This window comes from Zosterops lateralis (assembly GCF_965231275.1).
Source record: "Zosterops lateralis genome assembly, chromosome: 16".
Taxonomy (NCBI): Eukaryota; Metazoa; Chordata; class Aves; order Passeriformes; family Zosteropidae; genus Zosterops; species Zosterops lateralis.
This window is the reverse complement of record NC_139776.1, coordinates 568,522-595,059: the sequence shown is the minus strand read 5'-3', so window position 1 is coordinate 595,059 and position 26,538 is coordinate 568,522. Positions and strand designations below refer to the sequence as shown.

Here is a 26,538-nt window from a genome sequence, read left to right as displayed (position 1 = left end):
CCAGGGGGGGTCCAGCCCTGCTGCTGGGGCTGCTCAGGGCTCTGCTTTCCCTTTAAGACAAAAACTGTTTATGACCAGGAAAGACTTTGGGACTGATAACCCTCAGTCTCCTATTTTAAGTTCCAGGGACAATGTGATGCTGTAGAAATGCTGTTTGGGAACTTTCTGGCAAAATATTTTTGTTGGAAGATGATTGTTGAAGCTGAAGCTGATGGAAGGAAATGACAGTTTGCAGGGCTCCCTTCTTGGAAACACATTTAAAACAGGGGTTTTAGAGAAGCTTTGAAATTATTTTCTGATGTGTGATTCAAAACAGCTTTTACAATAAAACTTCTGCTAATTTATGCCAAAAATTAATATTAAAAACGAACCTTTTTATATTACACAAATATTTTGAAATTATAGAGATCTGAAATTCAGATTATCCTGCTTAAATGATTTTTTTTTCTTATTTTCTGATATAGACATAAATTTCCCATCACTCCAAAGTACAGATTTAGTCTGGGAAGGAGGCAATGGTGGAGGAGGGGGCACACAATTCCTGCCAGTGCAGTTCCCTAGTGAGAGTCTCTGCTCCAAAGGAAAAGGGGTCTGAGCTCTCCAAAGGCCCCTCCTGCCTGTGCTGTTGGGATGTCCCACAGGTGCCCCAGGGCTCCTCACTTTGCTGCTGGGGTTGGTTTATTCTGTGCTGGGACCATCAGCTGGGCAGGGCCCACACTGAGTGTGGCTGACACATCTCATGGCTGGACCTGGGAGATGCTGAAACACTGTCAAGGCCAAAGGCAGAACATTTTCTCCTCCTGAATACGAGTGTGAGGGTGTCCTTAGGGAAATGATTCACCCCTGCTTGCAAACACTTTGTCATCCCAAACACCATCCCTGAAAATGCCACCACTGCCCTTCCAGCACCAGGACCAAGGACACAGAGTGTGACTTCATGTCTCCAAACAATTCCACTGTGGGATAAAAAGGTTGGAAACATGGTAAGGATTCCAAAATATTTCCTCCTGTTACCCCTGCCCTTAGAGGGGCAACACGTTGTGACGTGGTGTGGAACCTCCCAGGGGACAGCAGGTACAGCAGGTCAGACATGGAAGGCTCTTTATTATCTGACTCCAATAGCTTATATACACTTTGTACAGAGGGCCCAGATTGGCCCAAGGAGGTCACAACCTCCTGACCCCATTGGTCACTGTGACCATCAGTCAAATTCTCTCTCAGAGAACAAGAATGCAAAACACACAGATAAATTCTAAGAATACAATATTGTTTACATGAAGCAGCGTGAGAAAGCTGCTGCAAAGGTTCAAACACTTGAAAGCAAGAAAGTCAGGGCGACATCCTCCTTTCTGTTTTCTCACAGGTGAAGCAGGTAAAAGCCCGTGGCAGCCCCAGCACGGTGTCCAGGTGTGTGTCCTGCACGTCCCTCTGCTGCTGGGGCTCCTGGCAGGACACATTTCCTCAGCACCTTTGGGAGAGAAAGGGCATTTTTATACCTTGATTAATAGTCAACCAGAGCTCTTTGGACCTGTTTCCATGGGGACCACAGCGTGGCTTAGGCTTGTCTCCACCGTGGTTCGTGTGGGTAATAAAAGCACTGAAGATGCTGCAGAGCAGATTCCCAACCTGAGCCCTGGGGGAAGCACCAGGCCAGGGCTGCTTCCCTCCCTCCCTCCCTGCTGCTGCTGCTGCTGGTGATGTGCAGGACAGATCTGGAGCTGGATCCTTGGCAGAACACTCTGAGGCTGTTTCCAAGCCCCGGGAGGACTGGCACAGGCAGCAGCAGTGGCAGGAACACGGTCTGAAGGATGCAGTGACAGCCAGCAGTGGCAGAAGGGCACTGGGGAGGGCAGTGACTGCAGGGCTGATGCTGTGCTGGCCCTCAGAGCTGCCCTGGGCCCTGCAGCTGCTCCTGGGGTGGTTCCTCACCAGAGAGACCTAAACAGCCTGGTTTGGGTCCAAGGATTGTGTGTAGTGCAGCTCCCAGCACAGCTGGAGCACAAATTCGATTGAGGGGCTGTGGGAGTTGTGACAACAGAGACAACTCAGCAGCAATAAAAGCCTCAAGGTCACATCTCTGCAGCTCCACTGCTGCCACCAGCGTGTGAGAGGAGACCCTTGGGGTGTGTCCTGAGGAAATGTGTCCTGCCAGGAGCCCCAGCAGCAGAGGGATGTGCAGGACACACACCTGAGACACCGTGCTGGGGCTGCCACGGGGTTTTACCTGCTTTCCCTGTAAGAAAACAGGAAGGAGGGAACTCTTCAGAATCCTTATTTCTCTACAGCTCCACTGCTGCCACCAGGGTGTGAGAGGAGACCCAAGGCTGGGGGAAACAGTGTGTGGCCTCTGCAAGGGGATGCTGGGCAGCAGGAGCAGCTGCTTTGGCAGCCCAGGGAAGAGTGAGTGGATTATTTTCAGCACTTGGGCTCTGGAGCAGTGATGGATATGAGCTGAGCACTGAGGTTGGGCTCTGCTGGAGGACTGGCAGTGGTTGCTGCCTGTTGGAAGAGGAGCATACACTGTGCAACAAGTAAACAAGGGAAATCACAACGCTGCACAGGATAAAATGTTCTCATCCCACTCCAGGGATCCAGGAAGAACAAGTGTCTTTTTTCTGCTCAGGATAAATGGTGTTATTTGGGCTAATTATTCTGGATATTTCCCTCTTCTTTTTTTAGCCCTTTTCAAAGAAAGGGAAAGAATCTTTGTCTGATAAAATGTTTTCATCCGAGTCTTGGCTTTTCCAGATATTAATTTTCTACTCCCACACTCCATAGTTCATGTGTCATTAAATGAAATAATGAAGCCAGCATGGTTTGCTATTTAACAGTTTAAAGGCTGGCTCTGACCTCACTCTTACATCTCTCTGCTCTGCCCTGTTTCTGTTGACTGCAGCACAGTCACTCCCTCTGGGTCTCAGGGAAATGGAAAGAGAATCTCCCCAAACCTCATCCCAGGTTGTGCAATGAATTTCAGCTCCCAGGAATGGTTTGGAGCCAGGATTTATCCCTCTTCAGGTCCTTCCAGGGCTGTCTCAAAGACCAGGATCACACCCCAGGGAAGAGATTATTAACTCCAGGGGTATTTTGTGTCTGTAGGCTCACTCTGTGAGTGTGTTTCCAGCTGTGTGACCAGCCCTGTGGGTTTATCCTGTGCTGTGAGTTTACCCTGAGAAGTGTTTGCAGGAAAAGCCCCAGTGAATCTGTCAGGCACAAAGTGCTCTGCTTCCCCCTGATTCAGACACTGCTCTGTAAACAGGAGTTCCCTGAAGTCAAAACACAAAAATCGGGGTTTGAGATTTCCCCTGCCTAGAATATTGAAGGGCAGACCTAGAAATATTGGAATAAAATCACATACTGATGACTTTTACAGCTAATTCCTCTTTTAATTCCACCTGGGCTGGCCTGGACAGGGGAGGCCTGGACTGAAAGGCTTTTGGTATTTTTGAACTGCATTATCCTGTTCTCTAATTTTATTAAGACACTTCTTGGATTCTGAATATATCAGATGGAATACCCAGTTCTTGTTTCCTTTCTTAGGTCTCTCATAAAAATTTCTAAGATCTCTAAAGATTTTACAAAGCATAACACTTTTTGTTAAACAAGAGTTTGTAAGTTCTTGCTTAGACAAAAGTGAGATGATGCAGATGGAGGGAGCAGGAGGTGGGGACAGGGAGGTTTTGCTGTGGGGGCACAGGGACTCCTGGATCCTCAACATCAGAACATCAGAAACGTGTCACAGAAATGTGTCAGCACCAGGTTTTGATGGGAAATGTCAAATCACCTTGATTTTCTTCAGTTTAGTTTCAATAACATCAAAGGTGTTTCGTTCTGTCGAGGTAAAAATGTTTCCCTTTGATTTGATCATTTCGATTTGTGTCATTTTGGCTTCTGAGGCAGATGAAAACACGAGCTCTGAAATGGGAATGTGTGAGAGAATAAGGGACATAAGCTGTTTAGTTTTTTTTAAAGTGGATTATGACTTTGTAGTTTTAGCAGAAAACATCATAATCCATCAAACAGAAACAATTCCCCATTATCAAAGTCAATTATCCCGTGCTCTCTTTTCTGCTGCTCCAAAGAAAACACAAAAATGACTCTCCACGCCATCACAGGTTTCCACAAAACAGATTTTTTTTCTGATTAACGTTGCTAAATTCGAGACAAAACCAGTCACGCCCGTTAAGTTTGGAGAATTAAAAGCTCCTTGTTGTGCATAAAACCAGGGGGTGTCAGGGTGGGAAGTGTTCAGACTCCTCACTGCAGTTTGTCCATTTTCCCCTGTAGGAACACCCGTGGAGGGCAGGGAGAGGGGACTCTGCAGAGCTGAGATATTCTAGACACACGTGGTTTTATTGCAAGGGTGGTGGGTAAAAAGGGCTTTGCCTTCAGCCACCAGCCTGGGCTGGAGGGAACCCCAAAGGAGAAAAAGAGGGGAGAGAGATGGGGTAGATCTGAGGGGTAGAAACGAGGTAAGAGAGTAAGAGCAGGGAAAAGAGAAGGGAAAAGAGCAAGCACAAGAGTGGGGGAAAAGAGGGCAGAAAGAGCGTGGGGGGAAAAGGTCAAGAGAGCGAAGGCAACAGAGAGCAAGAGAGGACAAGAGGATGAGGGGCTTGTTCCAATCCATTCTATCTCCTTTTGTGCTGAATATTCTAATTTACAGTGACCAACTGGCGCCAGATACAAACCCTACAGACTTTATATTACCATGTCATTTTATATTCTAAACTCTATAGACTCCTTTCTTATGCCCTTGTTCCCTGATGCCTTTGGCAGGGTGGAGAGGCTCCATTCCTGAGTCCTTTTGTTTTCTGTCCCTCCACCCATCTCCAGCTCATCCCCGTCCTCCTGCCTGCCATGGTCACATCTCAGAGCTGCCCTTCATTTCTATTTCACTCACAGCTTTTACATCTCCAGTATTTCTTACCAGACAATCATATCCATAAATCCTTCCTGTCCCATCTTTCCCAACATTCCCCCACCAGAAGCACCTTTGGGAGCACCTTTCTGTCTGCAGAAATTCATTGGGTTTGTTTCCTCGAGGAAACACGGGCAAATGAGAGGGATAAACTATTGGAGAGGCTCCTGTGCAGCAGTTACTGTCAGAGAACTCTGGAGAAGGGACAGTTCTGGAGGAGCTAAAAGTCCTGGAGCTTTGTTCCTGTTCAGGAGCTCTGGAACAAAAAATTCACTGCCAGGGACAAAAACAGATTTTTGTCTTGCAGTGCCAGGGTGGGCAGCACTCTTGGCTGCAGGGTTTCCCCAGGCTGTGCCTCCTGTGAGGGACAGAAAACCTCCAGGGCTTCCCAAAAATGGGGGTTCCTGGAGGGCCTGGCAGAGACACTCAAAGCTGAGCCTTGGGGGAGTTTTGAGGCTGAGTGTGAACGGTCCAGAAGGGCTGAAGTGGCTCTTTTTCTCCCAAACACACTGAACTTGGTGAGGACAGGCAGAGGAGCTGTTCCTGCAATTAACAGTTAATAACTAATAACTAACCCTCCCTCCCAGCTGCAGCTCTGCTGTAACCCGGGGGTCTGTTCACTGCTTGGCTTCAGCTCGGGGAGAACTCAGGTTAATTCTCCTGTGTGCCAGCCTTATCTTCCCTCTGAAGGAAATTATTAATAAATTCTTCTCTGTCTTGGGGAAGCCATTCCAGATTTGCAATTTTTTTTTTTTTTTTTTTTTTTTTTTTTTTTTTTTTTGAGTGCACATATCCTTTCGTTCTCCCCTCGAGGCCTTTCAGTCTTATCTGAACAAAACATCCCTGTTGTCATACCAACTATGGAAATTCGTGTTCACGTCTCTTTCTGCTTCTCTACTCACTTTGTTTGTAGCTCGGCTCATTTCAGAACATGAATTCCTGCAAAACGGGGCAGTGTTATCCTGGCACTTATCACAACGGTTCATTTCACGGGTTGGTTTTTGAGGAGATGGATGGTTCTTTAGCTGCCAGGCCTTCAGCAGCAGAAGGGTTTAGAGACACTGTGAGAGTTTTGACTTTTGGTGGTGGGGAGGAGCAGGGAGAGGATGCCCAGGCTGGTTTCCCCCAGAGCATCCTCAGGCTCTCAGCTGGTCCACAGGACAAACTGACACAAAGATTGATTGCAAAACCCATCTTTAAAACCCCACCAGCACATGCTGCTGCATGTGCAATCCAGGAAAAAATAAAAAATAAAAATTAAAAAATAAATTAAAAAAATAAAAAAATAAAAAATTAAAAAAAAAAATAATTAAAAAAAAAATATAAAAATAAAAATAAATCAGAGGGATAAAAACAAGTGAGCATTTGGAATTAAGCCATGACTGTATTTTGCAGCCCTGTGGCAACACAGTAAAAGCACATTGCTGAGCTCTTCTGTGAAATCACATCACACCTTCTTTGAGGGGAGCCTGGGGGTCCTCAGGGCTTGACCAGAGGGGAGAAGATGAGGGCTCTGCTCTCAGCCATGGTGGAAATCCAGGTTTCAGGGTACCTGGGAGGCAGCAGGCAATAAAGAGTAATGGAGTTTTTATTAATAGAACATTGATAAAGTCGTTTGCCCTCTGGTGTCATCACTGCTCAGTTTATCTCCACCAGTGATGCCACTTGGTGATGCAAAATACAAGTGAGGAAAGGTGAGACCTGGATATTAGATATGAATGGGGTGGCAGCTTCCAGAGGAAAACGCACCTTTTGGAAACAGTGTTATCAGAGAGGAATATTCGATTTGCTTATCTCGACGGGCTGAAGCTCAGTCCCCCCTGTTTGGGGCTGTGTGTTCAGGGAAAGTATTTTTAACCTCCCCTCTGGGGCCTGCCTGCTGCAGATCCAGCAGTGGTTTGAATATGAAGAGAACACAGCCCTGAAAATAGCCCTGAAAATAACATTGCAGGTCCCAGCCCTGCACCACAATCTCTTTAAAACCAGTCAGATCCTATTTTGTGGCTGATATCAGTCCTGCTGGCCAAGCTCATGGCAGGCTCAGAAGGCTCAGGATGGATGAATCCATCTTTCCCTCTGAAAGGAGTCTCTGCTCATTCTGTCATGGTAGGAATTTGTTGATGTTATTGTCCTGTCATGGCAGGAATTTGTTGATGTTATTCCTGTCGTGCCCCTCTGTAGCTCCAGCTGAAGGACAGCAGTGCCTCTGCACGGGAGGACAGGGAAGTCTCACTGCTCCACAGGAGTTTGTGTCCAGGCCTGCCTCGTGCACCAGGGTTTGTTTTTACTTCAGAGGAGTCTGTGAGGTGGTTCCTGGCAGATCTGGAAATGCATCCCTTTGGACAGGGCTGGCACTGCGGGTCTGCAGGGCGCTGGGGGGCCAGCAGGGTTTGCAGAGCCTGATGATTTGGAGGATTTTGGTGTTTCTGGTGGTGATTAGCAGAGCCCAGCCCAGCTGGCAGGCACAGCCCAGCCCTGGCTGCAGTAGAGCAGACATGGACACAAACCAAGCAGAAATGGAATGGAGAGGGTGAGACATTTCTTTGTCAGTCAGACTTGCGGAGTCAGCAGCCAAAGGCAGTGACAAGGCTGTGTCAGTGTGGGCAGAGAGGGCACAGACAGCCCTGTGAGTGTCCCTGCTCAGCGCCTGTGGCTGTCCCTGCACAGCCAGGTGTGCGCAGCTCCACACAGGGTCAACAGTAAGGGATTCTGGGCAGATATTCTGGTTTTCTGGGTACAAAACCCACAAACCTTCCCATGCCCTGACTGTGGGTCCTGCCCAGCCCACCCCATCACCACTTGTTCAGGAGGAGGAGATTTCTTGCATGGACAGTTTCAGCCAGAATGGTCCTGTCTGAAGGGAGGATGTTGACAGACAGAGTATCTGGGCTCTGGCGCTGCCACTGCAATTCAATTACAGTAAAACTTCATCAAATGCCCCTGAGAGCATGGACAGAGCAGCTGTAGCTCCCTTGTGCCCTGGGTGGTTGGGTTTGCACTGTTCCAAAGGCAGAATACACCTGCACACGAGGATATAAATAGTTCTCACCCTCCCTCAAACGTGAGCTTTGGCAACTCCTCGTACAAAGCCACAACATCAAACATTGCAGTCACCTGGTGTGACACATCGCCAACCAAACAAACATCCCCCAGGTTCATCTGAGGACCTGAATGTTCACATCCTCTCCCTTCTGCAGACACACACCAGCAGTCTGGGCACTGCTGGGAGCTGGGCAGGAGCTGTTTGGGGCTGGGGGAAGGATGGATGGGTCTGTCCCTCTCAGAGCACCAGCTCCTGTTATTTCACGCACTCGAGTGGCAGCCAGGCTCCCTGTGGTGCTCTGGGGACATCACTCACGTCTGTGATGCAGCAGGAGTGTTGGGAACTGCCCGTGGAGGAGGCTCCTGGCACTGGGGACCTGTCCCCACAGCCACTTGGCTGTGCCAAGACACAGATAATTCATGATTATTAAGCTGTAGTCTTCAGGCCTCATTCTGCCATCTCTTCCCACCTCAGTTTGGAGCTGGGTGTGTTTGTGCACCCAGGCAGGGTCTGTGCAGAGGAGGGATCAGGTCTTTGCACTGGGTTCTACAGAAATCCAAGCGGGATTTGCACCAGAGCAGCTCCAGCCCTGCCCGAGGGGGAATGGGGTGGGACACAACCCCCAGCACGGAGCTCTGGGCTTCACTGGGACTGTGGTTGAGCATCTCACCCTCCGCAGGGACAGCACAGTCCAGCTGTTACAGCATCAAAACACAACAGCAGGCAGCAAAATCCCAGCCAGAGAGAGCCCGAGGGGTTGATCCCCATCCTGCTGCCTCCCCCTGCCTGGAGAATCCTCTTTTCCCAGGAGAAGGAGCTGGCTGAGCCACCCAGCAGGTCCTGCTGCCTGGGGCAGGCACTGGGCAGGATTTGTGCAGAGCTCGTGCCCTGCTCGGTGCCAGCACACCCCAGGAGACAGTCAGAACCTCAGCTGCTGGTTCCCAATGCAGGTGGGTTCAGCAGAAATGAGATTTTGCTCACGTTTGTTCCCCGAGGCTGCACTGTCTGCTCCAGGCAGCTGCTGGCAGTGGACGGGCTCAGGAGCTCTGGGGCTGTGCCAAGACACAGCTCTGCTGTCTGGGGCTTAGTCAGGGGATTAATATGATAATGGATTCCTCCGTAAATCCACTTCCCTGAGGTGGGTTGGCTGTTTTTGGGGTCTGTCCAGCCATCCTGGAAGTTCAGCCCGTGGCAGGACTGGGTCTCCTGAGCAGGGCTGGCAGACCAGGGGCCTGTGGCCACTGCGGGGGGCAGGAGAAGGTCCCAGGCCAGGGCTGGGCAGGGCAGCCAGGCTCACCTGCTGCCACACGGGATGGGGAAGTTTTGGAGAGATAAAACATAGAGAAATGGAGAAATATCTGGTTCCAATTTTTTAGAACACTGAAAAATCTTAGATTGGCAGAAACCAAACTGTTTCTCTTCCTAACCCTCCTTTACCCAGCTTTCTCCCTCTTTTCTTCTCTCTACCAGTTTTCATCCTTTCCCTGTTTGTTTTTCCTCCTTTTTAATTGGGAAATACAAAGAATTTGTTCAGTGAAATTAGAAAGCCTATCAGGAACTGCATGTGCTTTATGGATGTTGTCATAAGGAGACAATTGCTGCACCAGAATGGTGAGAGAGGAGAGCAGGAGTGCCATTTCAGCATCTTCTGTAGCATGAGTCACAGAGATTGATAGTTACCCTCTTGCAATTAGAATTTTTATCAGCACGCCAGTGGCCTTGGCATGCTGTGAATGGATGCCATTTTCTTGGAGTGTTTAGCCTTTCATAATGCTCCAGGGAAAATAAAGATGGGCTGGAGTCACTCACCTCCCAGCACTGAAGGGAAAATCATGTTTTATGCTGCCTCAGGCTGGGTTTTCCAGCTGCACTCTCCAGGCACAAAACCCATTAGGTGTCCAGGCAGAGCTCAGCAGGGCTGACGTGTTCCCAGGGCTGCAGAGCACCAGGCTGGGGCTCCGGGGGGATGAGCACTGCAAGGGAGGGTCCAGCTCTGTTGGTCTCCCCTCCTGAGCATTCCTGGTCTGAGTTCACAGGCTGCACACCAGGGGCAGCCTGTGAGCGCCCAGGGATCTGCACCAAACCAGCCCTTCCATTCCCTTGCCTTTCTCTGCTTTTTCCTTCCTTGGGGCAGGCACAGAGCCCAGACTGACCCAGCCAGTGCCAGACAAGACAAGGAACTCTTCCTGGAGGGGCTGTGTTTAACCAACTTCATGAAAATCCTGCTACCATAGAGAAAAATCACATTTTTTCATTTCCTATCGGATCCACATTGCCGAACCAGGGAGAGTCTGACACCTGTGCCAGAGCAGAGACCAGGCTGGAATGGATTTTCCCTTTGAGGCTTCTCACAATGCTTTGTGTACAGTTTTCAAAATTCAGCTCCTGAGTAATGCAGGATATGCTCGGAGCAGCTTCTCACTCACACAGGGCATGTCTGTGCCTTGCCCTGGCATTTTGTGGGAACCAGGGGCAGCAGCTGTCCACAGAGCACCTTTCTGGAGCTCAGGGAACCAGGGGAAACATCCTGTGGATGAAACCTCCGAGAGGGTATTTGGGTTCTCCCAAATAGCCCGGGCTCTGGAGCTGCTGCTGGAGCCTGGAGTCTGAGCACAGCCCGGGTTCTGAGCACAGCCCGGGTTCTGAGCACAGCCCGGGTTCTGAGCACAGCCCGGGTTCTGAGCACAGCCTGGATTCTGAGCACAGCCCGGGTTCTGAGCACAGCCCGGGTTCTGAGCACAGCCCGGGTTCTGAGCACAGCCTGGATTCTGAGCACAGCCCGGGTTCTGAGCACAGCCTGGATTCTGAGCACAGCCCGGGTTCTGAGCACAGCCTGGGTTCTGAGCACAGCAGGAGCATCTCAGCTGCTCTGTGGGGTCTGGAGGAGCAGGGCAGGGCTGAGCCCACACCTCACTCTGGCTGGGACGGGGGACAGGGCAGGGACAGAGCCTCGGGGGCTGCAGGGATGGGGCATCACCCCAGGAGGTCCCACAAGGTGCCAACCAGGCCAGCCCAAGCCAAGCACACAGACAAACCACTTGTCATCCAAAACAAGCCCGATTTTGCCTTTAAAGCCCCACAACATTCGGGTTTATTTTCTGCAGCTCTCCCAGGCCGGTTACCCCAAGTGTTGGCAAACTGCAAGGCTGAGGTTGCCATGGATACTCTCCGCACTGATTCACATGAAATACATCGTTGCATTATTCCCAGAGTGGTGAAAGCCTTTCACAGCTGATAATTTTTAAGAGAATGACTCATGGTTAAATATATCATGGCAGCTCTGCATTGTTTGTTCTTCCTTGGAAGCATCATCTGGAGAGGGGCAGCAGCTCTTGGGGGGCTCCTGGGGCTGGGGCGATGAGCAGGGGGGGCTGGCAGGGCACAGAGTCCTGTAGCCACACCCCGCCCTTCTCGGGGCCGGTTTTAGGGGAGAAATTCTGTGCCACATCCCCCCAAAACCCAGGGCATGGCCCAGATGGGGCTGGGGGATGAGGGGACAGCCCAGCAATGGTGCTGAAGGCCCTGGGCTGCAACAGCTGGTGGGATTTTATACATCCACCTCCTGAGAGCCTGTTCTGGGCTGTACAGGCAGGGGAAAGGCAAAGGCTGTGTTGGAGACTGGTGGCTGAGAGGGCCCTGTGTCCCCCTGTGTCCCCCTGTGTCCCCTCCATGTCCCCCAGTGTCCCCCTGTGCTCTCCTGTGTGCCCCTCAATGCCCCTGTGTCCCCCCCATGTCCCCCCATGTCCCCTGTCCACCCCTCAGTGCCCCCTGGGGTCCCCCTGGGGTCCAGCCTGGCTGTGCCTCCCCTGGGGAGTTTCCTCCACCCCAAAGGGGGTCACTCCTGGGATTTGCCATCCTTTTCCAGCCCACTGTTCATACACTGCTGAGCAGGAGCCCGGGAGTGCTGGAGGATTCCCAGGTGGAGGTTTGGATGTGGAGGGGTGGAGCACACCCCAGGGCAGTGACATATCCCTGGAGTCACCCGAGATCAGTGCCTGGAGCCAGGGAAACCAGCAGGGCTCTGCCCGCTCAGGTCTGGAAATGGTGCATTGGAAGAATGTGCAGGGAACACAATCACTTTATTTTCTGCAGGAAACAGCCCCTTTCAAATCGCTGCCTGCACTGAGAAAGGGACCCAAAACCCAATGAAATGAACGAAAAACTGGGCTGTGTGTTCTTAACTCCAGGCCAAAATAATTCTCCGTTATTCCCAAGACAAAACTGTTTCCTCTGTCCCTAAAAGCCAAAGATGTACATTTTATGCATAATTAATGAGAGATTTTAGTGTACATCAGAGCCCAGGGTTGTGCGAGGCACAAATGGGGCTTCCCAAACAAGGCTTTTGATTACCAGTCATTCTAAATGCAGGAAATAATGGCACTTCAGAGTTCTCCAGGCCCTCAGAGAGGAACTTCTGTCACAACTGATGTTTCCTGCTGTGTTTGGCCTCCTGCAGTCAGCAGAGCAGCTTCCCCAGGATGGATGGACACACAGAGGGGCTGGAGTCCCTGTCAGCCCTGAGCACAGGGATGGAGACTGTGCTCTGCCCCAGGACAGCTCAGGGGGTGCTGGGGACAAAGCCCAGCCCGGGGTGTCCCTTCAGAGCCCTGGGGACAGAGCTCAGGGCTGTGTGTGCACACATGGGGACATTTCCATACCCCCCACACTGGGGCTGTGAGGAAAACACTTTGTTGATGGAGGTGTTTTCCAGACCTCCTGGGTTTATTTCTTGGCCTCTATTTACAGTACATCAAACATTACAAAGCCTGCACACTTCTGGTTTAACTTCCTTCAGGGAATGGAGAGAGCACTTCTTTTTGTCAAACAAGACTGAGTTTCCACCTTTTGCCCCAAAACCTGAAGGGCCACAAGAGCTCAAACACTGGTTTGACCAGTTTGGAGGATTTGGCCAACAGCAGTGGTGGGAGCTGGGGGTCCTGGTGAGGAGAGAAGGTGCCAGAGGAGTCCTCCTGCATCCCATCCCTGTCTTTGGGGTTGGGCTCGTTTCATTTGGGGTTTGGGACACCTTGCTCTGCTTTCCCAAGGCCATACAGGTTGTTATCAGCCCAGCCAGTGTTCCAGCCCTTTGCAAAGGCTGGGCAGTGGGCAGAGCTGGCAGTGTGGGCAGAGCTGGCAGTGTGGGCAGCCTGGCATGGCACTGTGCCCTGGTGCTCCTCAGGGCTGGGGATGGTCTGTCAGCACCTCCCTGGGCCAGCTGAGCCCCCTCTCACCCCCCAGCCCCTCACCATATCCCAGGTAACCCTCCCTCCTGCCCAGGCTCATCCCAATCCTCATTAAGGCTTTGTTTCAGATAAGAGCATTGGGAGGACATGATCTCCTTTCCCCTTCCTCTCAAAGGCACCGTCCCCTTCCCAGTGGGGACGTGCTGGAAATCCAAACCCAGTGCTGTGCTGGTCTGTCCCCAAACCCAGGCACGTCCTGGCCCCAGCAAGGGGATTACTGTGTTCAATGAACTTGAGATGGTCCAACTCAGCTTTGGTTTTGGAATGACTTTTCTTTCCAAGGTTTATCCTATTTTCTGTCACACAGGTAATACAGTGTTCCTTAAGGTCATGATTGGAACAAACCTCTTCAGTATTCTCAAAACGTTCTCATTTATCTGTTCTTATTTATCTGTTCTTATTGTCACAAATGTTGTCATGCACTAAATGTCAAAATACCCTTACTTCCTATGGGAAACAGAAAAATCAGCCTCTTGACAAGCCCCATGGAGCTGTTGGTGAATGGCAAAGCCCTGAGGCTGCAGGCTGGAAACCTTCAGCTCCCTTCACTGCCCACCAGAAAATTATAATAATTCCACAGGCCTGTTGTGTGGAGTGACCCTCAGTCATATTGTCTAAGCTGCTTATCAGCACAGAAATGAGATGTATATTGTAATCTTCTTACACTTGCTGAGAAACCTGGACAAGGCCAGCAGTGCTCACTGGTCTGGCTGTGACAAGGTCACTGTGCAAGGAGGTGTTTGTGTTGGGAAAAGCACATTGGGTGTTTCCCATTTAAGTCAGTGCATTTATTTCTGTCTCAAGCAGGTGAATGTGGATGTTTTCCCCGGTAGTTCATGAGTCTGTGTCCGTCCTCCAGGAGGGAGAAGGGGTGTGTAGGACACCCCATGGGCTGTGTGGGTCTGGGTGCAGCTGGGCTGAATCTGTCCCCTCTGTGCTCCCCAAAGCTCACCCAGGAGCTGCTGCAGCACCACCAGACCGTGCTGGCTCACAAAGGGTGTGCAGGGAGGGTGAGATACCTGCTGATTTCTGCTAAAATTAAATGAGAAGGTGCAAGCTGCAAATCACAGACTGACATTACATCTGGATCCCCTTTCCTTTCAAAAAAGGGGCCAAAAAGGCCATCGGGGCCTCATAAACAGGTTTGTTCCTGTTCCCTCCACAAACTCCTTCCAGAGGCTCCCTCTTGCACATCTCCCCTCCTCCAGCACCTGCACCTCTTTAGGAGACAGCTGAAAAAATTAAAAGCGCCAAGGAAGAGTTAATGATCTAAAAGAAAGATTTACACCTCATCTTTGAAACTCCAGTAGCGAAGCTTTTTTCCAGTAAGGAGAAAAAAAATGTTTCAGAAAATAAACCTCTGTTTTTTCCCTGGGGAAGATACAGACGAGTTACACCAGTAATTCCCAAAGTGGGAATATACAGAGAACACTTTTGGAGTGGTTCCTCAGAGAGCAGCAGCAGCAGCCAGTGAGGGACATTTTGCATGGAAAATTTGGAGTGGTGAGTTCACAGGGGAGGGGTCAGTGCCAGGGCTCAGCCCGTGGGTGCAGCACCCCTGGCCAAGGCTCTGCTGGGCCCAGCAGGGAGTGCAGGGAGGGCCTGGGGTCCATCTGCAGCAGGAACGACCTTTGGCCTCTCCTCTCCATCGGGGACCAGCAGAGATTTGCATTGGCACCAGCAATCGTGCAGAGCAAAACAGTTTTTAAAAATAAACTTGGAAGCAGGAGCTGGCCCAGGTCAGCGCGGGGCTGGACAGGATGGGAATGGGAACAGCCCTGGGAGAGGAGAGGAGAGGAGAGGAGAGGAGAGGAGAGGAGAGGAGAGGAGAGGAGAGGAGAGGAGAGGAGAGGAGAGGAGAGGAGAGCAGGAGCCCGGGGCAGGCACAGCCCTGACCCCTGAGCACACACATCATTTCCCAGAGGAACACACCTGAGACTGAGCAATGCATTTTTGGGATCAAACCAACCCCCTCAGCTCTACTGAAACTTGCAGATCATATTCAAAACGCTCTGGGTAAAAGGTCCCTGAGGCAGTGATGGGAGGTGAGAGGGAGCTGCTGCTCTGCCTTGTCCTTGCTGCCTTGGGTATTATCCATGAGAGAGATTTCTCCACAGTTTGGTCGGTACCAGGCTGCTGGAGTGGAATGGCAGATCAGCTCTCCTGGGGTAATTACCTGGGACATTAAGCTAATTAGTGTTTGGAGACAGGGCAGGCAGGGAAACCCGACCCGGAGGGGTTTGGGTGCTGATGGATCACTGAGCCGGCAAAGGACCTCCCCTGGCTGCAAATGCCTCATCCAAGGTTGTCACTCTGGAGTTTAAAAAGGCAAAGAGGGCGCCCAGAGCTGGGGATTCAGCCCGGCTGTGCAGCACAGGGAACACGGTGTTCCCCTGGTCTGGCTTGGGTTCTGGAGGCTCAGAGGTTGGTAAGGCACAGGCACAAAGCAGAGCCACAGCATTTACCCACCCTGCATCTCCCTCCTCTCCCAAAGATGAATACCCTGCCAAAGGCCGGTCTCCCATCACAGTGTCAGCGAGCAGATCTTCTCCTTGCACTCTCCTTCTCTTTTCCAAGGGCTCTTGAAAAGCAGGAGGCAGCTCACTGCAAAAAGGGGGAAAATTGAGGGGCCTCATCTGGTTTTGGTTGCACTGGGAGATGATGGTGATGATGATGATGGTGATGCTGCTGCTGCTGCTGATGATGATGATGATGGACTGGAGCCCTGACATGACCCACTGTGCCCCTCTCTGTGGCCATGGACCAAACCTGTCCCCACCGTGGCCATGCCCAGTCTGGCTCTCCCTGCAGTGAGTGTGTCACTGCCCATTGATGGTTTACAGAAACCAAACAGGGCCCTTGGGAATCGTGTAAAATCCTCCAGGGACAGCAGCTCCTCGGTGAGTGCTCAGTGTCACAGCAGCCCCGGGCAGGATGGACACACAGCAGTGAGCCCAGGCCAGCAGGGCCACCAGGGGTGACATGATGGGCTGTCACTGCTGTGACACCCCTGCCTGTGCCACAGCCCAGCCTCTCACACGCTGCTTTCTTTACAAATACTCCATGGCGATGGAATATCTGCTGTGCTCAGAAACCTCTTTAAAAACCAAACCACTTTCTCTCCAGCCCTTTGCCCTGTGGCAGATGAGTTGACTTCCTTTTCACCTGCTGAACCCGGGGGTTCCATTCTGTGTCAGGTCTCATTTACCTAAAAGCTCTCAATCCTGATAGTGCTTGCAGATACTGCTGCTGCCATGGCAACGAGGTTATTTATGCATCATGGATACCTGCTGTGCTTTCCCCCCCGATGTTGCTAAGTGGAGAAGGGGGTCAGAGGGGCCATAAAATGGAGCAGGAAACTCCCAGTTCCACATGTTCATCAGCCCTCCAGATCCACCTCCTGTGCCCTGGCACGGCTCAGTCCCTGCCCTCTGTCCATCCCTTACCCTGGAGCAGAGCGGGACAGCAGGAGGGCGTGTGGAGATCCAGGCAGACCTGCCAGATTCCCTTTGCACACAGGTGGGACGTGCTGGGCTGCACACAGGGCACAGCAGACCTTGCAGGGACCAGAGTGTGCCTTTACTTACCTGCCCTCCCTTCCCCCTGTGTAACCTGTGCCTAATCACTGTCACTGCTCAATTATCTGTCAGCAGGGCCACCACAGGAACAGGCTGGGAAACAGGGCTCCAGGGCTACAATTTCAATTTGGTTTAGTTCCCCATCAAATTCTTTCTGGGTTTAATCTGTCCATTTTCCATGACAACCAGCCAGAAGCAGAGGTCAGAGGGAAAGCGAGGGAGGGAGTTATTTCATTTAAATTAGATGAAGCTCTGTCAGCCTGGAGCATTTCTGCAGTGAAGGGTTTTCTGCAGGAGAAGCCCCTTGGTGGAGGAGAAACATCCCGTGTTTCCTGGCAAACCTCCCTCTGCAGACCTGGGTTATTTTCCTTCACTGAGGAGCTTCTTCTCCAGACATAAATCAATTCCATTTACATGGAATATTAGATCCAAAAGGGGGAAAAACCTTCCCCATAAAGAGTGGAATTAGTGGGTGCCTGGAATTTGCTGTCAGAGGAGGATCTGATCTCCTGACAAATCAGGAGTTCCCTTCACAGCCCCGGGTGCTGCCAGGCCCGGTGACACCGGCAGGAGCGGGGACAGTGGCACAAATGCCACTTTGGGGACCCCCGGGACCCGCCCGGAGCTGGCACAGCCCTGGGGGCTGCCTGGAGCCCACCCACGGCCCCGGCACCGCCTGAGCTCACAGCCCGGGCTGGGACATTCCAGGGGACACAGCCCTGCCCTGAGACACAGCCCTGTCCTGGGGATGTCCCTGGGGACACAGCCTGTCCTGGGGACACAGCCCTGTCCTGGGGACACAGCCCTGCCCTGGGGATGTCCCTGGGGACACAGCCTGTCCTGGGGACACAGCCCGGTCCTGGGGCACAGCCCTGCCCTGGGGCACAGCCCTGCCCTGGGGACACAGCCCTGTCCTGGGGACACAGCCCTGCCCTGGGGCACAGCCCTGTCCTGGGGACACAGCCCTGCCCTGAGGATGTCCCTGGGGACACAGCCCTGCCCTGGGGCACAGCCCTGCCCTGGGGACACAGCCTGTCCTGGGGATGTCCCTGGGGACACAGCCCTGTCCTGGGGATGTCCCTGGGGACACAGCCTGTCCTGGGGACACAGCCCTGTCCTGGGGCACAGCCCTGCCCTGGGGCACAGCCCTGTCCTGGGGACACAGCCCTGCCCTGGGGCACAGCCCTGTCCTGGGGACACAGCCCTGCCCTGGGGACACAGCCTGTCCTGGGGACACAGCCCTGCCCTGGGGACACAGCCCTGCCCTGGGGATGTCCCTGGGGACACAGCCTGTCCTGAGGACACAGCCTGTCTGGGGATGTCCCTGGGGACACAGCCTGTCCTGAGGACACAGCCCTATCCTGGGGCACAGCCCTGCCCTGGGGACACAGCCCTGACCTGGGTTTGTCCCTGGGTTTGTCCCTGGGGTTGTCCCCAGGGCTGTCCCCAGGGCTGTCCCCATGTCCCCAGGGCTGTCCCCAGGGCTGTCCCAGGGCTGTCCCAGGGCTGTCCCCATGTCCCCAGAGCTGTCCCCATGTCCCCAGAGCTGTCCCAGGGCTGTCCCCATGTCCCCAGGGCTGTCTGTCCCCAGACCTGTCCCAGGGCTGTCCCAGGGCTGTCCCCATGTCCCCAGAGCTGTCCCAGGGCTGTCCCCAGGGCTGTCCCAGGGCTGTCCCCATGTCCCCAGGGCTGTCCCCAGGGCTGTCCCCAGGGCTGTCCCAGGGCTGTCCCAGGGCTGTCCCCATGTCCCCAGAGCTGTCCCAGGGCTGTCCCTGGGGTTGTCCCCAGGGCTGTCCCAGAGCTGTCCCCAGGGCTGTCCCCAGGGCTGTCCCCAGGGCTGTCCCCAGGGCTGTCCCAGGGCTGTCCCCATGTCCCCAGGCCTGTCCCCAGGGCCGTTCCCGCAGATCCCCCCAGCACCATCCCGGGAAAAGGAGGGCACAGGGAGGAATAACAATACCCTCCTCTTATGTAACTCCTGCCTAAAATACTTCAAAGTGGGCCTATGGATAAATAATTGAGGATCGTACAGAATTAGCTGTAATTTTGTGTGTCAGAAAGTCTCATTCCTGTTCCCCCTGTGCTGGTGGGGTGTGGGAACCCTCCTGGCTGGGGATGAAACGAGGCCACCTCAGAACCTGCCCCAGAGCTCAGAGGGTGCCCACAAAAATTACAGCAAAAAATTATTTACTGGGGGAAAACCCGCAAGGATAATGAATAATGGATAATTGAGAAATTTTTAATTCGCCCACAGGCAGTTTGCACGGGTGGGGAGGGGGAGAGGGGAAGCAACATTTGTCAGATAAATTATTTGTGAATTAATCACTCGGCTCCCTGAAGTCGGTGGGGAACTCGCATAAATCACACTGTTCGTGGAGAAGACCAAGCCTTTCCTTAATAGTGCCCTGAGAATGGTAAATTCATTAGCTGGAAACGCTGATTATGATTCAAAGGGATAGGGAGGGGAGAAAATCAAGTCATAATTAGTCACTTAAATTGTATCAAGTCACAAGCAACTGATTTTAAACTAGTCCAAACAAAAGGGAAACGATTCGTTCTGATTAAGTCAGTCTCTCTTGCCCTTTTAAAGATTTATAAAGCAGTGTCAATAAATTCTGGTTCTTGGGACTCAACCTATAAAAACAGCAGAGAAATGTAATACAACCCAGTGTCAGACAAGTGGGTTTGACACCGTAGATCAGAAATTAATGTATATTTATTAAGGGGATACATAACCAGTCTGGTGTTACCCCAGTATTGATCAGCTGTCACTTGTCTAAACTCCCCTCTTCACGCCCGTGGTTCCCAGTCATTTCTCTGGCTGCTCTTTTATTAAATACTGCAGTTGAACCCAGTTTGCTCACTCATAAGCTTAATTACTCTGCAGCAGCACTTCTGGTGGAGCTCTGGGTGGGTTGTGGTGCTGGTGGATTGTGCAGCACACACACAGAGACCCCTGTGCAGGTTCCCTCTGTCCCAGGGCAGCCTGTGATCCCGAATTCCTGGAGTGCACTTTGCTGTTCTCCAGGTGGAGCAGAGACAGGTCTGTGCTCAGGGGTCTCTTTCTGCAGGCAGGGATGGCACAGGAGAGGCAAACGCTGCTGGCTGCAGGGGGGTGAATTCAGGCACTGTTGGCTGCAGGGGGGTAAATTCAGGCTCTGCTGGCTGCAGGGGGGTGAATTCAGGCTCTGCTGGCTGCAGGGGGGTAAATTCAGACACTGCTGGCTGCAGGATGGTAAATTCAGGCACCCAGTGCTGTGGGATGGGGGTGCTGTTACTACATCAGCAGAGTTATTGCAGTTAGTGGAGCATCAGCAAAGAGCTGCGGGTTCCCTCACACCTTCACCCAAACTCTGTCCTGGTGGGCTCTGGGCTGGGGCAGAAATAAGGCACAGGGCTGTGCTCAGGGGAGGACAGACTGTATTTAACCTACAAAGTGCTGAACCTCTCCTGGGCTGGATCCAGAGCTGGCAGAGGTGACAGTGTCTCACAGGCAGACCAGCTTCCTGCAGGATTTCCCAGCGTTGTGCACCAAGGAGGAAATGTTCCTGTGTCTGTCTGGGTGCTGGGAGAGGCTGAGCTCAGTTCAGCAGAGCGATGATGCTCCAGCTCGGGTCCGCACGAGTCCCGCTGGAATCTGTGAGACTCAAACACACGCTCAGGATGTTTGTCAGAGCCTGCGGGAGTGCCCAACACACCGCGGTGTGCGCAGGGTTCCCTGCCCGGCAGGGCTGCCCTGGGGTGGGGAGGGCTGGGAGGGGCTGGGAGGGGTCAGCCAGGGCTGTCCTGGGGCTGGGGAAACTCTGGGAGCATCCAGTGCTGTCCTGGGGCTGGGGAAAGTTTGGGATGGGGCAGTCAGTGCTGTCCTGGGGTGAGGAAGGTTTGGGGGCAGCACTGGGGCTGGGGAAGCTCTGGGAGCAGCCAGTGCTGCCGTGGGGCTGGAGAAGGTTTGGGATGAGGGCAGCCAGTGCTGTCCTGGGGTGGGGAAGATTTGGGAGCAGTCAGTGCTGTCCTGGGGCTGGGGAAACTCTGGGAGTAGCCAATCCTGCCCTAGGGCTGAGGAAGGGCTGGGAGGGGGCAGTCGGTGCTGTCCTGGGGTGAGGAAGGTTTGGGGGCAGCGCTGGGGCTGGGGACGCTCTGGGAGCAGCCAGTGCTGCCCAGTCCGGCCCGTGCCTGTGTCTCTGAGGTTCCTGTGAGAGCTGCCAGCTCTGTTTTCCCCCGCCCATCAGACCCTGCTGGCTGCACCAGTACCTGCCTTGCAGGTGCAGAAGGCTCTGCTCCACCAAACTCCTCCAGTCACCCAGCCCTGCCCTGCTCTATTTTCAGTACCAATAAATCTCCTGCAGACATCCCCTTTGTCACAGCCTGTTCCTCAGCTCTAGCTCCATAGACTCTTCTCTGTTCCAAATGTAATTGCTCTTCATCCTTTTTTCCTGCTGTCTGGAACCATAGCTCATCATCCTACACTTCTCATTATCTTAATTAAACCAGGGCAAGTCAAGGGCCTGTTTTATAACCTGACATTACCCTGTACATTTTTTTTTTTCTCAAAAGATGTGAATTAGTGCTGAGATATCTTCTTGGAGGAAATTGGCACCTCAGCTCCCTCAGTTTGCAGTACTCTGGTTGTCTGGAGTGGAAAACTGAGCTGAGCAGTCTGATGTGCCCCATCCCAGCAGGTCAAACCAGTGCTCAGAGCAATCCAGGTCCTGCCTGCTGCCCCTGGGTGATGCTCTGGGGAATTGTGCATTGCAAACCACTGGACCTCCCTCCTGATTTGATTCAGTTTGATTTGATCCCAGCCCGACTCTCTGCTCCCTGCTCTGGCTGATGGTTGATTTGTTGTTTTTATCTGCATTTCTGACATGTCACAGTGTGTGCTGTGTGTGCCTGGGCAGCTGCAGCACCGGGAGCTGGGAGGGCTGAGAGCCAGCCCGGGCCAGAGAGAGCAGGGGGAGAGCAGGGAGGCAGCACACTCAGCACAGCTGTTTGTCAGAGAGAGCTTTGGTTTGCCCAGCCCACAGAGCTCACAGGCCACGGGCTCATGTCTCCTGCCCCCTCAACCCCAGACACTTCTCTAAGCAATGAACTGTGGCATTTTGTGGTGTTAGAGTGGACCAGGGCCTTGAGACAACAGAGACCCCCGTCACAGAGTTTATGGCTTTGCTCCCCTCATGTTAGGGGGTGTTATTTTGGTATATGGGTATATGGGTATATTGGTGTGTGAGTGTATTGGTGTATTGATATATTGGTATATGAGTATATTGGTATATTGGTATATGGTATATAGATAGATGGGTATATTGGTATATGGGTATTTTGGTATATTGGTATATGGGTATACTGATGTATTGGTATGTGGTATATGGGTATATTGGTATATGGATATATGGATATATGGGTATATGGGTATATGGGTTTACTGGTATATTGGTATATGGGTATACTGATGCATTGGTATATGGTATATGGATATATGGATATATGGGTATATTGGTATATGGTATATGGATATATGGGTATATTGGTATATGGGTATTTTGGTATATTGGTATACTGGTGTATTGGTATTTGGTATATGGGTATATTGGTATATGGATATATGGGTATATTGGTATATGGGTATTTTGGGTTTTGGCCGCCCTGCCAGCACCCTGCCCTGCACCCTGGTGGGGCACAGCTCTGGCCCTGGGCAATGCAGGCAATTGTCTGTACATCAAAAGCTTGGGAAAGGCTTTGGGAATTGTCCTCGAAGGTTTGGAGAAATATTTGTGTGGTATTAGACATGAGTCACCCAACACCTTTCCCTAATGAGCTTTGGAAGTGCAGCACCATCTGTTCCAGTCCCCAGACCCCCTGGCACTGAGCAGCACAGGAGGGTTGGGGAGCAGTGGGGCTGTCCTGGGGGACAATGTGACACCCTGCAGGGTGGGGACTGCCCTGGGGGACAATGTGACACCCTGCAGGGTGGGGACTGCCCTGGGGGACAATGTGAGACCCTGCAGGGTGGGGACTGCCCTGGGGGACAATGTGACACCCTGCAGGGTGAGGACTGCCCTGGGGGACAATGTGACACCCTGCAGGGTGGGGACTGCCCTGGGGGACAATGTGACACCCTGCAGTGGGGACTGCTCTGGGGACAACGTGAGACCCTGCAGTGGGGATTGCCCTGGGGGACAATGTGACACCCTGCAGGGTGGGGACTGCCCTGGGGGACAATGTGACACCCTGCAGTGGGGATTGCCCTGGGGGACAATGTGACACCCTGCAGGGTGGGGACTGCCCTGGGGGACAATGTGACACCCTGCAGGGTGGGGACTGCCCTGGGGGACAATGTGACACCCTGCAGTGGGGATTGCCCTGGGGGACAATGTGACACCCTGCAGGGTGGGGATTGCCCTGGGGGACAATGTGAGACCCCCCAGCAGGGACTGCAGCTGGGCTGGGAGCACCTGCAGGAGCAGGAGCACCTGTCCCTGCTGGGGGAAGCCCCTGGGCTCAGTGAGGAAAGGCTCAGGGCCAGGCTGTGGTTTAAATGTTGTGCCCCTGGCACAGCAGGGGAGGAGCAGGAGGGCAGCAAGGGCTGGATACAGAGACTTTCTTCCACTGAAATCCACCTTTAAAATCTCATGTAAAGGAGATGTTAGTTTCAGGAGTAAACTGACTACTCTGATTTCACACGGAAGCGAGAGATTCAGGTGATATTAGGCTTTATTTCATTACTAAACACTGGCAGAAAATGTCTTCATTTTTATTCTGAAGTGAAAATACATTTTTAAAACTTGCCTTCCCCCCTGCTGTCTGACCACTGCAAGACATCCAGCGATATTAGCAAAGCTGATGGCTGCTAAATGGCCTTATTTCCAACAGTAATGAGCTGCATTTAATAATGAATTAAACATCATTAACTGGGGAAGTTTTTGGTGACTGCTCCTTTAGTATCACTGCGCAGCAATTACCACGGGAGGGAACAGCTCATCTCTGTCCTGCTGCACCATTTGTCATTATTTGGAGGAGCAGATAAATCCCTCTGGTCCAGGAGGGTTAATAACATTAAATGACACCGGGTGAAGTTTAACAAGTGTTTCTGTTCCTCGTGCAGGCCACAATAACTGAGATGTTCCACCTTGTTTCTCAGTCTGCACGACCCACCTTAGCCTGGCTGTGTTCCTGCAATCAATGAGAGCCTCTCTCAGTCAGATCTAACTCACAGGCACGCGAAGTTTCTTTATTAAAAATTGATACGTACAATTAAACAAAGATAAAAGATGATAATGGAAGTAATGAAGCTGTTTGGCATTTGCATTTTTTTATTGTGCTTTTCCATTCCTTAGTAATGAGAGTTTGCAGACTTCTTCATCATGTGTAGTTTGTAGGGTCACATTCATAAAAACACAAAAAGCTGAAAGTCTTCCAAAAAGTTTTCCCCTTAAAATACCAACCCCTGAAAACAACCCCCAGCTGTTTGCCAATATTTCTTTGGTGTTTCCTTACTGCCACAGCTGAGAGATAAAATTTTTGGCAAATCACATTGTTGCCCAAATATTCCTTTTTGTGTGGAAAGGAGCTGGGGCTCTGTGGACACCCCCAGCAGCTCCTGGTGAGGGCTGAGCTGCTCCTGCTCCGTGATCAAAATATTTACAGCTCCCTGAGTGGGGCTGGCAGCGGCCCCAAAACTTTGCTCCTGATAGTAAATGTCACATTTAATATTGATGATGTGGGCTACTCGAGTCACACTTGGATGAGTGAACCATTGGGAGTGACATCTATAATAGGAAACTCCTAAAATGTGAACTCCCTTATGTGCTCACACAGCTTCTTTTTTATGGCAGATACAGAAATCTAAGCAATTCCATGAAATTATATGGGTGCTTTTTGCTGCTGTGTGACCAGGGGAAACCATCTGCAGCCCAGGTTCATTATTCACCTCAGCAGTGCAGGGGCTGCTCCCTGGAGGGCACAGGGGGGTTGTTCCACACCCACAGGAGCAGCTCTGGCTGTGACACCGTGGAGGGTGACCAGACCCAGCTGTGCCCCCTCTGCCCCTGTGCAGTGTCCCCACAAGTCCCTCGGGTGACACAGGGGCTGGTGCAGCATCACTGCCCATGGATTTTCTCTTTGCTGCTCTCATATTTTCCCTTTGCTGCTCTTGGATTTTCCCTTTACTGCTCTCAGGTTTTCTCTTTGCTGCTCTCAGATTTTCTCTTTGCTGCTCTTGGATTTTCTCTTTTCTACTCTCAGGTTTTCTCTTTGATGCTTTTGGGTTTTCTCTTTCCTGCTTTTGGGTTTTCCCTTTGCTGCTCTTGGGTTTTCTCTTTGCTGTGCAGTGAGATGGAAGGGAGTGACTTCCCAGGGGTCCAGGCCAGCACTGACACAGGGGACGAGCTGGGCTCTGCATTTTCACACCACTGAGACACAGCAGGGAGAGCAGCACAGTGAATTTGTTCTCTGGGCACTCACCGTGAGGGAGACTCTGTACATTACCAATATTACTGGAAACAAGAAGTGAAAATAAAGTTACACAGACCATCAGCATTTTAGCTCGACTTTAAAGGGTCTCTAATTATTGGTAGATAAATTCTCTATTCAGGTGTGTTGGTGCAGATACTCACAGAAATTCAATACTCTGGTCAGAACCTGCTCTCAGCTCCATCAGCTGCTGTGCTGATCAAGTCACTGAATGTTGAGTGATTAATCCACATCCCACAGTGTGATGTTCACAGTTGTTGTTGATGTTACTCTGGAGTGCAGTAAAAGTTTTGATTGTGGACCCCAAAAACCCATTTTAGGTACCAAAAGCAGACAGGAGGGCTCTGCAGGGAGGAGTGCTGTGCACTAGGAACAACAACTTCTGTAGGAAGGGATTGGAAACGTGGTCACATCCAAACTGGTCTGTGTGAGGGGTTTTTGTATCACCCCCAGCCAGCCTGCAGGATCCCAAGTGCATCTAGTGTGCCTTGCAGTTGGGTCAGAGAAAACCTAGAGAAAATACAATATTCTGTAATTGTATTGGCCTGGCAACTCATGCTGCTCCCATGGCAGGAAACTGGTCTGGTCAGTGCTGCCCACATCTGTGATGAACACCTGCCTCAGGTAAAAGAAACGGTAATTATCTGCACTTTTTGCCTCTGTGGCATCTCTGAGCACATCTGCCAAAGTCTGCCCTGACTCATACATTCACCTAAGCCAGGAAAAGCCAACCTTTCTGAGCAGTAGCTATTAACCTTCTCTTACAGATGAGAAAAACTGTGCACAGGGAGAATAAATTATTTACCCAAGGTCAGAGAACAAATCCAAAATGCCATAATTAGGAAAAGGACCCAGACTACCTAACTCCAGTCTGTGCTTTCACAGGCAGTGCAGCTCCTCCTCTCTGGGGCTGGTCCTGCCATCATTCCCACCCTGTGGTGCCCAGCCCTTGTCTCTTGGTTCCTGCCCCACATTTTCCTGGCTCAGCAGTGTCCCTGCACACTGATATCCTCACTCTCCGTGTGGGTTTGTGCCCAGCCCTTCAGCAGTCTAAATGCAAATCACACGGTTGTGTTGGGGCAGTGATTTATTCTCATTTGTGCTCTGTTTTGCCTTGGGAAGAACTGAGAGTTGACAGCTTTTTTTAACCTTTAATCATGACAGGGTTTTAAAAGCTTGTTCTGTGAAGTGGTGGGACTGATTGTTTCATCAGCCCAAAGTGTGGCTGAGATAAGCTGGGTCTGTGAGCAGCAAAGCCCTTCAATCTCTGGTTACCCTGATGGCCCTGCA

The 26,538-nt window shown here is 51.8% G+C and overlaps 1 protein-coding gene across 1 annotated transcript in view; it reads left to right on the top strand.

Annotated features, from left to right (window-relative positions):
* The window catches only part of KCNB1 (potassium voltage-gated channel subfamily B member 1), a gene marked incomplete at its 5' end in the record, with an annotated part of 102,819 nt that overhangs the window by 50,230 nt on the left and 26,051 nt on the right, over positions 1 to 26,538 (top strand). The gene's annotated exons all lie outside the window — the stretch shown is intronic.